Here is a 12,210-nt window from a genome sequence, read left to right as displayed (position 1 = left end):
AGTTCTTATATTTGAGTAACTATTTTATGGAGAGAGACTCTGAACTCAGACAGTCTTTAAGCAGCCGGGGTGCTCTTCTTAATGTCTTTATCTGACTCTGAAAAAAGCCAAACAATGTTACGGTATTTTGTTGAAGAGCAGCAAACCTGCTTTTCTGCTGCAGTTTTATTCAGAGTGATCACATGTGCTTTGGTTTTGTTTTTCCCCAAAAAAACCCAGCAGTTTTCAATAACTGATATGCTGAGTAGTATATTTATATAGAATAGTTTGTAATAATGAGACAGTAGCATTAGCTACATTAGAATACTTTTTAAAACTACACCAGTATAAAAGTTAAGGTTTGATAGTAATGAAGAAGAATCTAATACATTCTAGGTTAAAGGGGGCTGTAAGTGAATATGGACGTTTAACACTGTTTTGAATGTGATCTTGCTTCTACCAGGGCCCTGATCCTGCAAAGAGTTACCTTCATGCTTAATTTGAGGTCAGTGGAACTGTTCATGTGCTTAAATTGTGTGTGTGCGCGCATGCACGTGTGTGTAGGATTGGGCACAAATCAGGAATAAAACCTGTGAGAGCTGCATCAGGACCTACGTGTCTCCTCCAAGCCACTTACAGCCCAAACATACTTTGGCTTAAATTAGCCTAGCTTGCGTGAGAACAGTCACACTGCAAAACACTCAAACAGCACAGAACGATTTTGTGCGGTGTGCAGAACCACTTAACTTGAATTTAAAACCGCACTTAACACAAGCTAGAGACTTTTGTGCCTGGACAGGAGTTGGGCTATGGGCAACACTCGAGTTATACCTCAAATTAACCCTGTAGTGAAGATGAGCCCTTAGTTATGCAGAACAGAAGGCACAATATAACGAGGAAGAGAATAAGTGTCAACTTTAGCTTTTAGTTTCCTGTCTCTTGGCAGATTATTCACTTTTGGGTTTGTTTTGAAAATTTCAAAATTCCAAACTTCCAGATCAAAATGTAGGACTTTTTAAAAATCTTGTACTAAGTATAAAACTGACAAACCCAAACAGCTGCTTATAGTTCTCTTCCAGGCTATTAGGCAAAGCCTTCATATTGGACAGGTTTTTTTAAACTGCATATTGTATGTCGATATGCTATATCAGTGGCAGCTGGGTTAGCCTGCATGAAAGGTGTCCTTGTAGTGTGGACAGCATGCTGCTACGGATAGCAAAATGCCTCTCTTTGGAGTGATCATTCTCCACAATGAGGGTCAGCCGTGGTCCACCTGGGATGAGCAGAGAGAGCCTGAATCACAACTGACCTATGTCTACACTGCAATCAGGAGGAACATATAGATGTACCAAAGGTAGCTTTAATTGAGCCAACTTATTACGCATAGCAGTGTAGCCACGTTGGCATGGAGTAGCCACCAGAGTATGTAGCCAGGGGCCTGGGCAAGATTGTGCTCAGCTAGCTAGCCTGAGCCACCCGCAGAGCTGACACTGCTACATTGCTGTTTTTAGCAAGGGGATGTCTACGCTGCGCCTACGCATAGGGGCAATTGCACCCCCTCAGTGTATAAGCCCACTGCTATCACTCAGGTCCTCAAAAATAAATATTGTTGAGTGACCCATCTTCAGCCAATCTAGGAGCACTTATTCTGGATGCAGATATCAGTCTTAGGGATGCATATTAATGGGAGATCCTAGAGGATGTAACTTTGATCTATCCCTGTGTAAATCTTGCCTTTTCTAGCTAACCAATCCATTCCAGAAATTATTTATAAAGCACCACAGATTCTTCATAGAACTTTGCAAACCACATAGGAGCACATTCATCCCTGGTGTAACTTACTGGAATTATACCAGGGATGGATTTGGCCTATAATCAATACAGTTCCATGTTTGGAGAGCTTACACACTCAATTGGGACACAGTACAATCAAAGTGTGAAGCACACAGGTGGAAATGCATGGTGCAAGTAGATCAGAGATGGCATGAGCTCTTATTTTCTCTCTTGGGTGGGTAAGATGCTCAAGCTTTATTCTGAGTTTGAAATGGAAGAGGCAGTTCAAGGCAGTGTTTGCACCATGCTGAGGCAACTCTGTCCCAATGATCCCATGGAGAATTCACACAGAGGCCAATGCAGTGAGGAGGCAGAGGCCATTTCTGTTTGTGCTGCATAGCAAATCTTAACAGTGGTGAACAGTTTGCCCCACCATACTGGAAAATGGGGGTGGTGGACAGCAGATGGTCTCTTCCTAACTGAAAGGTGGGGACCACATAAAAAAAAGTCTGCTTTAAACAAAAGTAGGGCTTTTTTAAAGTGGTTCCCACCTCCCAAATCCATTACCTGCATGCCATTTTAAATAATAAAGCTGCCTTTCATTATAGGAGTGTAAAAATTTACTTCAACAATCTAAAGTTTTGTTGTGGGGGCTCTAAGAGCTGTACACGCTTAAAAGAGTGTGCTGTAACTTTTGTACACAAAATATAGTGATACCGGAGGTATAAAGTCCCGCATAAAGGGTTCAGAAGGAACATAACTGTAATTTATAAGCAGTGCTACTAGTCATTACTATAATTTGCTTTTTCCATACATTGGAAAATGTGTATTGTAGCAGATTTCTATACCACAACTTCGTCTCTCTCCCCTTTTTCCTTCCAGCATGCCTCTAGTGACTTAAACCATATTATGCAGTAGCCCCTTGGCAAATGGTATTTTTGCCATTTTTAGTTATGAGTGCAAAAATAAAAAGGATATGGCAACGTTCAATTAGCTGTATGCTTGTATAACTTTCTAATGTCCAGGGTGATTGTGTGGGAGGGCAGGGAAATGGCTTAAAATATGCCCCTCTTGGAGATCTTACATGCCAAGTTTCATATTAGAGAAAATCTTTACAACCAAGCAATAAATCCCTGAAATTAGAGGTTTATTGTGGAAATGCTGACAGACCTTTAACTAACACATCCTGAATGGCAGTGCTACAAGACAGTAGCTAAATTAACATTGGCATGTGTGGCCTTCAAGCATTGCTGTAGCAACTTGGCAGCATTCTAAAATCCTAGCCAGTTTGAAGATCTGTATTGAGTTGGGTTTTTTTTCTTCTAGTTTGTTTTAAATCCTTGGATTAAAAGTAGGTGGTCAGATTTGGAGGCATACTAAGTGATATTCCTTTTGATTTTTCAATTCTTAGCTTTTGGACTGCCGTTCAAAGAACATCCACCGTGAGACCATGCCAGACGATCTGTTGTAATGCATTTTTCCTATAGAAGGTGGAGTTATCTTTCATTACGGTTTTAGCAACACTTTCTACATGCTCCCTTCATCACAGGCTTGCACATAAAAGTTGATGCATCCCAACAGCATTCTGTTATATACCTTGGATGGGAAGGCACAAACTGAATAGAGGAGCAAAACTTACGCTGCTGTAACACAATGAATAATGAAATAGAGAGGGGCTTTTTGCTGGTTAATGTCTTTTATTCCCCCATGATGTGTAACTTTTGAGTGGTAATGATGACTGCATTTATTTTATTGCTGTGATGAATTCATTGTGCATAGTTTACTCACTTGAATACTTGCAATGCATAAACTTAAGTACATATACGAGTCTTTGCAGGATCAGAGCCCTAGGGTAGGTCCGCACTACAGCCACACAGCTGTGGCATACAACCTGCCACAATTGCCAACTTTCATGTGGTAAATAAGCACCTCGACTTTCATAATAAGCCAAAAATCAAGCTAATCCCATTTCAAAACAAGGCCAAAACAAGCCGATCTCTAAGAACACCAACACCCTATGTGACTAGATCTTTTCCCCCCACCCCAGCGTGCAGTCTAGGACTGTGGTGGGCCCTCTGTGCACCCCTGACTCTCTCCTCCCCTTGCCCTGCTTGCCCCATGCTTGCCCCTTCTTGCCGGGAGCTGATCAGAACAAAAGAAACTACAAGCCCAACAAGCTTCAAGCCAAAAACTAGCCAACAAGCAACTCACAAGCCAATTAAGCCAAAAACAAGCCCAATTTCTGTGTTTTTTTTCACAGGTTTGGCATGTCTGCTTCCTGCATCAATGGAAGCGTTTCTTCCATCTGTGTACTTAATCCACCTCCCAAGAGGCAGTAGCTAAGTCAGTGTAAGAATTTGTCCATCAGTCTAGCTACACCTACACATAGGGTTGAGTCAAACTAACTGTCGCACAGGGTGCAATATTTTTAATCACCCTGAGTGACATAGCTAGATCGAGCTGGTTTTTAAGTATAAGCCAGGCCTTAGATTGCAAGAGAAGACCGTCTCTTACTATTGTGGAGTAGGTCTCTGCAATAGCAGGACCTAATTGTTGATGTGTAAATAGGACCTGATGCATCAACAGTTAATGTCAATAGACTCCCATTCACTTTAACAGGAGTTGGATCAAGCCGATGCTACCGTAATGAGTTTAATATGCCAACTTTCCAGCTAATTGGTACTGTTCAGTAGTAATATTGGACACGTCAGCAAACAGAAGACCTAGCAGTCTTTATATTTTAAAATAAAGGGACACCGGCAACAAGATTGCTCTTGCAAAAGTATTATCCAGCTTTTATGCCCACTCTGTCTGAACATCTTTGCATTCAGTTTCCCAAGGATAAAGCAGCAGAAGACACTTGAAAATCCTCCCATCTTTAACTTCCACTCTAACTTCTATATAGGCACTATTCCAGATTTATAATGCTGTTGTATCATTATCATTTTCCAGGATTTGGTCCTGTTCCCAGTAAAGCCAAGAGCAGAATTCCCTTTGCAAGTGTTACCCTGTCTTTGTTTTATTTTGGTCAACATTTGTTTCATCTCACCACCACATCATCCTAAATCTTTTTCCGCAGGCTGTCTAAGGCCAGGTCTTCACTCAAAGGAGCCCCTCCTGTCACTGTAGTAAGTGTTTGCACTGAAGGGTTACAGCAGCCTTGCCCTCAGAGTCCTTGCTCAATTGAATTCTATGTCATCCCTCAGGGTGCTTGGGTAACTTTCAAACACAGCTGAAGAGTGGTTATTTTACTTCTAAGTTTTGTATAAATGAGTAAGTCATAAATGTGGATGCAAAACAGAAACGTCTTATTTATAAGGCCCTACTTAATTTGTAATATTGCTGATCCCTCAATATTGAGTTTGACAACGGCAGCCCTAGCTCTGAGCCCCAGCGGCCGACAGTGGAAAATCACAGAAAAGTATTAATGGACCTTATTACCACAAATAACTAGGTCCATTTTTACTTTTCCACGATATTTCGTGGCCTGTCCACAACTCAGTCACAATTTTTGACAGTCATCCTGCCATTCTAGTAGGGCCTTACTTATTTGAGTATTTGCCAGAGTCTTAAAGGGGAATCACTGCCAGAGCTCAGGACTTCCTGATTCTCAGCCTTGTTCCTAAATCACTGGAGAACATCTTTCATTGTATATTCCCCATGGTGGTAGCTCCTTTGATGTATTCTTAGCTATATACTCTAGTTAACCAGGTATCAGTATTGATTCTGATCAAGATTTGTTACTTGCAAAGTTCACTCAGTACATGGAACAGTTAGTTATTTCAGTCTCTAATCTTTGAGCTGAACAGCAGAAAGTGCAAATAAACAAACCCAGCGAGTGAGTGAGATACTGCAGGAAGGGGTCATGGAAGGAGAAAAGGCCCTCGGAAATAAGAGAGGAGGACTGGTCTTGTGGTTAATGCAGAGGACCGAGTCATGAGATCTGGATTCTATTTCTGTTTTTTTTTCTGAGATTTTTTGAGAGCAGAGCTGGGCAAATAGTTCAGAAATATTCTGCGAAGAGTCATTCCAGTTTTTTACACTTTTTGACCATTTGTACCTGTTCTGAGTTCTCTTTCCACAGATATTCTAAAAAATGAATTTGTTGGCAGGAGTGTTTGCTGAAATGGCAATATTTTAAGGCAAACACTGCAGAAAGCAAATCTTCAACTTTATAAGCTAGAATAGTCACACTGGAAACTTGGTTTCTTTTGGGAGGCGGGGAAGCTTGTAGAGCCATAGAAATAAACAATGTGATGTATTTGTCCAATCAAAATACAGCTGAGAATCTTCAGTATTGAAAATTTGCTAACAACTGCTTGTGAACAAATGTAGGCCAATAATTATTTGCAAAAAATCTTCTATGATCAGTTGAAAAAACAGAGAAAAATACAATTTGTTGAATATTCTCCTTGCTTTTTTCATCCTTGACTTGGACAAGTCTCTTCATGTCTGTGTGGCTCAGTTTCTGCATCTAGATAGGAAAGATAATATTTCCCTCTATCTACCTCACACAGGAGTTGCAACTTAATTCAGGAACGTTTGTAAAACACTTTTGAGATCCTTTGTTTGGAAGGTGGAATACACATGTAAAGTGCAACAGTGAAGGCAAACACAGAATGGAAGCAGAACTGATATCTGAAAGGCAGCCTGAGCTTCTGTATAAGAGGTCAGATATTTGATGACAAAGTAAAACAGTTTAGTGAATGTGCCTCCCTGTCACATAGTATGAAGAATTGCCTTTACAGTTAGTACGATAAAGCAACTGTCCAAAGGCAATGTGGATTTTGGATGACTGATACATGCAGGGAGGACAAAGGTCATGATGCCTGGGAAGTGAGAGAGTCCAAAAACAATGCAGATTGTAAATGAAGTCAAGCAAGTGGAGGAGCACTGTCAGCTAGCTTTGGTGGAGCAGACAGATGGGACGTGCTCCAACAATATCTCAAAGCAGTCAATGATTATTTGTATTTCCTTCATTTCCTTGCATTTTTATTGGAATATGCCACTTCCAGTTGTCATCATCTTTCATGGGAATGAGAACTGGGTGGAAGGGAAAAAATAGTTTGGGACAAGCATAAAAAGGTAGGTTTTTAGGAGAGCGACTTTAGCCCATCACTGTGCATGAGTGTAAATTTGGACTTTAAAAACAACAACCACCACCAAAAAAAACCAGATGGAGAGTTTTCTAAATGAGATTTTCACCAAAGAAATATTTCCCAAAATGGGAGTGGAGGAGCCACCAAGCTAGAAGGGGTCTGAAGCACCAGCTACAGGCAGACATGAGCAGGCTGCTTAATTGTTAAGCCTCAAGCTTTTTTTCTTTTTATATGAAAGTCTGTAGCTGTTCTAGTTGTGAAGAACCTTAAAATACGGCCCGACTTAAGTGTAACTGATGCAATGATGTCTGAATTTGCAGAGAGCCTGAAACAACAGCTCTGATGTGTGAACTGTCCCATTCATCGCAGTGGTTGTGAACTCAGCAAGGATTATTTAAATGTCAGAATTGTTAAATATTTCACAGCCAGAAGGAATGAGTGGAAATGTCATATTCTCATGATCTACATAGTCTACTCTGAGTGACCGTTCACATTACAACAGTCCTTTACAACAAGCATGTGTGAAAAGGGTAACGGGGGGGGCGGAGGGGTGCTTAGCTTTCAAACGTTGAGCAAATGTTGCAACAAAAGATGACTGCTATGGACTCTGAAAGACCAGTAAATGAATTTAAGAATAACTGTAGTGGGGCGGGGTGGACAAAGAAATCTTCATTGCTTTAGATGTTCAAGAAGCTATTGAATGTTTGTCGAGAAGAAACTGGCCATCTGGAGGAAAGGATGCCACAAGAGAGCCTGCTCAGGAAAGCCAAAGGGATACATGGGCGAAGTAGCAAACAAGAACACACTTACGACACAGCAGAGACGGTGACAAACAACGAACAATCATGAGTACTGGTGGCTTATGGGAGGAGAAGCCATCTGCTTTTTACTGGTGCTTTTGCCCTTTGCAAGTCAAATAAATGAAGCTCCTGAGAGATAAGCTGCTATATCTTTCGTTTGATTTTAGCTTCCTTTATTTGTCTTTCGTAGTCTTACACATTTTCTCTTGCACCCATTAGCGGTTAATGCACGTTTTCCCTGGTGTCTTTGTTAGTTTAATACCTGCCACCCTCACCCAGACAAACTAAAGCTAAAACTGTGAAGTTAAGCCTGGAGATTTGGTTTTTAACCAGATGGCTGAGGAATTCTTGTAGGGGATAAAACCACCTATAAAGTCTTAAAGTAGATCAGGTCATAAAAGTGACAGGCGCCCAATAAATGAACCCCATTCACAACTTAAGTAGTCTAAGCAATAATACAATTTTAGAACTGGAAAAAATTGGCAGGTAAGAATAAAGAACTGAGTGCTTGGTAATGAGAGAGGATGATATTTGTTTCCTTCAACATAACTCAAACATGTAGGCTAAAGAGTGTGCTGTAAGCAAGAATATACTACTGTATGTATCTTGATTTGCCAAACAACACAGAGCTATGCCAACTCAGGGTATAAGAGCAATGAAGGATTTATTAGAATGAATGGCCAATTTCACCCAAACAGACAAACCACGGCGGGTTTATGAAATTAGAAATCTTGTATTTATTTTTGACATATTCTATATTGCACGGTACCTTTTCTGTGACTATTAATCTGGCAAGATAGACAGAACGAACATGACTGACATTCTGTTTGTTAAACAAAACAAAACTTGAAATTCTCTAGGCTGCGTAAAAATGGATTGACAAAATGTAAATGCGCGAGAAGCCCCAAGTCTGTATTCGGATGAATGCATGTTAAGCGCACGGCTTTCATCACAACCACGCTTCCTTCTTGTGTGCTGTCGAGAGGGCATGTTCCTGACCGTGTGATGATGATGTAATGTGGGAGATTCCCAAGTTCAAAGGTAGCATTGCATCTTTGATTTTTCTACTCTGAATGTTTACATGGATTTTGGTGTGCTTATAGTTCAGCCACTAATCCCTCACTGTTCATTTTCAGTGACGGTTTCCCTCTTAGTATATCATATGTATAAGTAAATAGGCTTCTCTCCTTTTACTTGGTTAAATAATACAAAAACATCTATATATATCATCTCGGGAACTGAGCTCAGCCTTCATTCACAGTCTTCACAGCCTTTTGCTCTGCACAGTCTGCACTGTTTTCATGGTTATCACAGATTTCACAAAACCATTCAAGCTCTTTGGAAGGTTCAGTGACTTCTTTGTTTGCTGTGACAATTTAACTAAACAGATTTGTCCAAATAATAGTCTAATAGCTATTTGTCCAAATAATAGTCTAATTTAATAGTCTGTCTGGTCAAATCTATGATCATGAAAGAAGAGGTGTTTTGTAATCCTGCAGCTGCATCCATGAGCGAGGACCTTCACACCCTCATGGGATATCATTGATGTTGATGTGGTGATGGTGGGGTAAACCTGCGTAGGTCTAATTGCAAGGTTGGGGCCTAACCACTGTGAAACGTACAAGGGCTGTAAGATATCCTGATTCTCCTCTCACTTCTGTTGGTGTAAATCAGGAGTAACTCCACTGATTTCAAACAAGTTGCCCTAATATAAAACTAGTGTGAAAGGAGGATGAACTGGAAAAGGGGTGACATAATTTGTAGATAAAGCAAAATTTGTTTAAGTTAGTCAAAATTAGAAGACTGTGAGAGACTACAGATGGACCTAACAGAGTTTGCCAAATGGACAGCATAATGGTAGGTGAAATTCAGTGTGGACAAATTCAAGGTAATGCATGTTTGAAGGAAGTTTGAGCTGCTAATACCTATTGCTGGGTTCTAAATTCATTGTGGCCACTCAGATTAAAAACCCAGGTATTGCTCTAGATGCTAAGTGAACTTTTCAGTGTGCAGCAACGGTCACCAAAAGCAAACATCTAAAAAAATGGGACAGAAAACAATAAAATCTTACAATGTCATTGTATAAATCAATTGTACTTTTTCATCTGACATACTTTATTCAGTTCTCGTCACCTTCTCTCAAAAAGGAGATCAAATTTTTTGTCACCTGTCTCATAACACCTCTTATTTCTTCTTATATTCATGAAAAAAATTCCTGTACGAGAAGAGTTTTTGAAAAGATTGGACTTCTGTGTAGAGAAGATAGGGGGACATGGTGGAGGCATGTAAAATAGTGAATAGAATAGAAAAAGTAAAATGGATGCTATTTTACCCTTTCTCTTAATAAAAACAAAGGGATATTCAATAAATGGAAAGGCAGCATTTTAAATAGATAAATAGTTTTACACTGTGCATAATTAATCTGATGCTCATTACCCTGATATATTGGAGGCAAACCTTTTGTATAAGGTTCAAGGATCAAATAAACTCCTATAAGGATAGGCTTCAATTTTTAAAAATATGGTTTCACATCCTTAACTAGCCACTGACTGATGGGGATGGTGAATTCAAGAAGTAATTTCCCTTTCCATAGTTGTGCATTACTGGGTTTCTTGCCAGTTCATCTGAAGCATTGGATACGGGTCAAACAGGATGCTGGACCAGATGGCGCATTAGTCTGATCCAATATGGCAAATCTTAGGGCATCTATCACTTTGATATTTAGATCCACAGTAATTTGTTAGCCATTATGGGAAAACCTAGCCCTCCTTAGGATAAAAGTTGAGACTGCAGACTAATTCAATCCTTAATTTAAATTCATCCTGTTGCACTGAGGTTCTGTAACACAAGTAATATAGTTACTTCGAGTAAAAAGATCACACCCTTGCCTTCACATTAGGAAAGCACTGGATAGTGTTTGGACTTTTGCAAAACTAAGAGCCAGGAGAGAGAGTTTTAAATGAATCCCTTAAGGTTACTTTAAGATAAGGGTGTTTTTTGGTTTAATTAAGAGACCATGTAAATTGGATAGCATTTCATTTCAGCGTAACTGTCTCCTACTGCCAGGTGGCAGCGGAAACAAGACAGAAATTTCTATTTCCATAGCAGGAGACCTCAATCCTGTGAGACTGTTCTGTAACAATGATTTGAATGCTATTGTATGACATGATAGATGTAGTTGTAACCTCTTGCTTGAGGGATGTTGGAGCTGTGGAGTGTCACCCGCTTCATATATCGCTTCTGAGCAGCAGCATTCTGCCAGGCTTATGCTTTGTTTTCAGCAAGCATAGTTGTGGCCTGCGCCTTGGACTTTTGTTTCTGATTCTGTCTCCCTGACTCCTCTGCTCTACCACTGAGTCTTCTGTGCCTTTTTTCCCAGGCTGATCCCAGACATAAAATGAAGACCTGGTACTAATTTGCAAAGCCTTGTTACTCAACCCCCCTCCACCTCCTTCTGTGACACCCCTGTAGGGAGCCAGGGTGGCTTCCCTCCAGACATGAGGGTAAAGAGCCCCTCTTTCAGCCAGAGTGGGTGGGGCCAGACTAAGCTTACTCCGCCCCCCAGAAGGGGAGGGGTGGAACAAGAAGTACAAAGGGCGAGGTCCTTAGCGCAGTCAGGGCAGCACCAGGGAAGGAGGCGGACGCAGACCGCCAGCTGTTCCCTCCAGACCCTGCTGCCACGCCAGGGGAGCCCTGGGCCAGGAGGAACCTGGCCTGGAGGAAGGACTGGGGCTACCAGGACTGCCCGCCACTGAGTACCCGGAGGAACTGGAGGAGCCTGACACGGAGAGGGAGCCGGAGCTGCCAGCAGCTGAGTACCCGGACGAGCTGGAGGGACACACTCAAGCAGCTGGGTAGGAAGTAGCCAAGGGACAGAACTGCACAGTGCGGTGAGTCTGTTTGGTCAGCGTGTCGCGGAAGGACCCCCCTGACCCAGTGGTGGGACCCTTGCCCCGCCACTGTCAGGGTCCTGGGCTGGAACGCAGTAGAGTTGGGTGGGCCTGCGTTCCTCTACCCCGACAACACTGCCGACCCTTGCTGGCGCCCCCCTACCCGAGGGGCGTGCTGCCGATCCTTGCTGGCACTCCTCCCTCCGCCAATTCCCCAGTGACAGAGGCATGAGCCAGGCCAGCCAGTGAGGCAGTAGTTCCCCACCTCCCTTCAGTGGGCCAACAGACACACATCACAACCCGCTACTCTCAAAATGAGTGCCAATTTACAAAAAAAAATGTAAAAAACAAAAATCCTTTTCCATTGTATGTGGTCTTCTGTGCCTGTCTTCCAGAACCTTTCAAACACTTTACTCATCAGTGGTCCTAACGAAGTCAAAAGGACACTTGCACCAAGTGCTGTACTTGGTAGTAAAAGTCAGCAGGGTTGGATCCTTAAACTCCCAATCCTGCAATGAGCCCCTTACGAGCACCATGTAGATGCTCCCATTTCACAGCTCTTTGTGGCATCGGCATATCAGCCTGTAAGTTCTTCAGGATAAGGATGGTCTCCATTGCTGTGTGTGTACCACACCAAGCACATCTTGGGTGCTTTTGCTGTGGTGGTGT

The sequence above is a fragment of the Gopherus evgoodei genome, chromosome 15 (genome assembly GCF_007399415.2).
Source record: "Gopherus evgoodei ecotype Sinaloan lineage chromosome 15, rGopEvg1_v1.p, whole genome shotgun sequence".
Lineage (NCBI taxonomy): Eukaryota > Metazoa > Chordata > Testudines > Testudinidae > Gopherus > Gopherus evgoodei.
The sequence above is the reverse complement of the archived record's forward strand: the minus strand, read 5'-3'. Positions refer to the sequence as shown.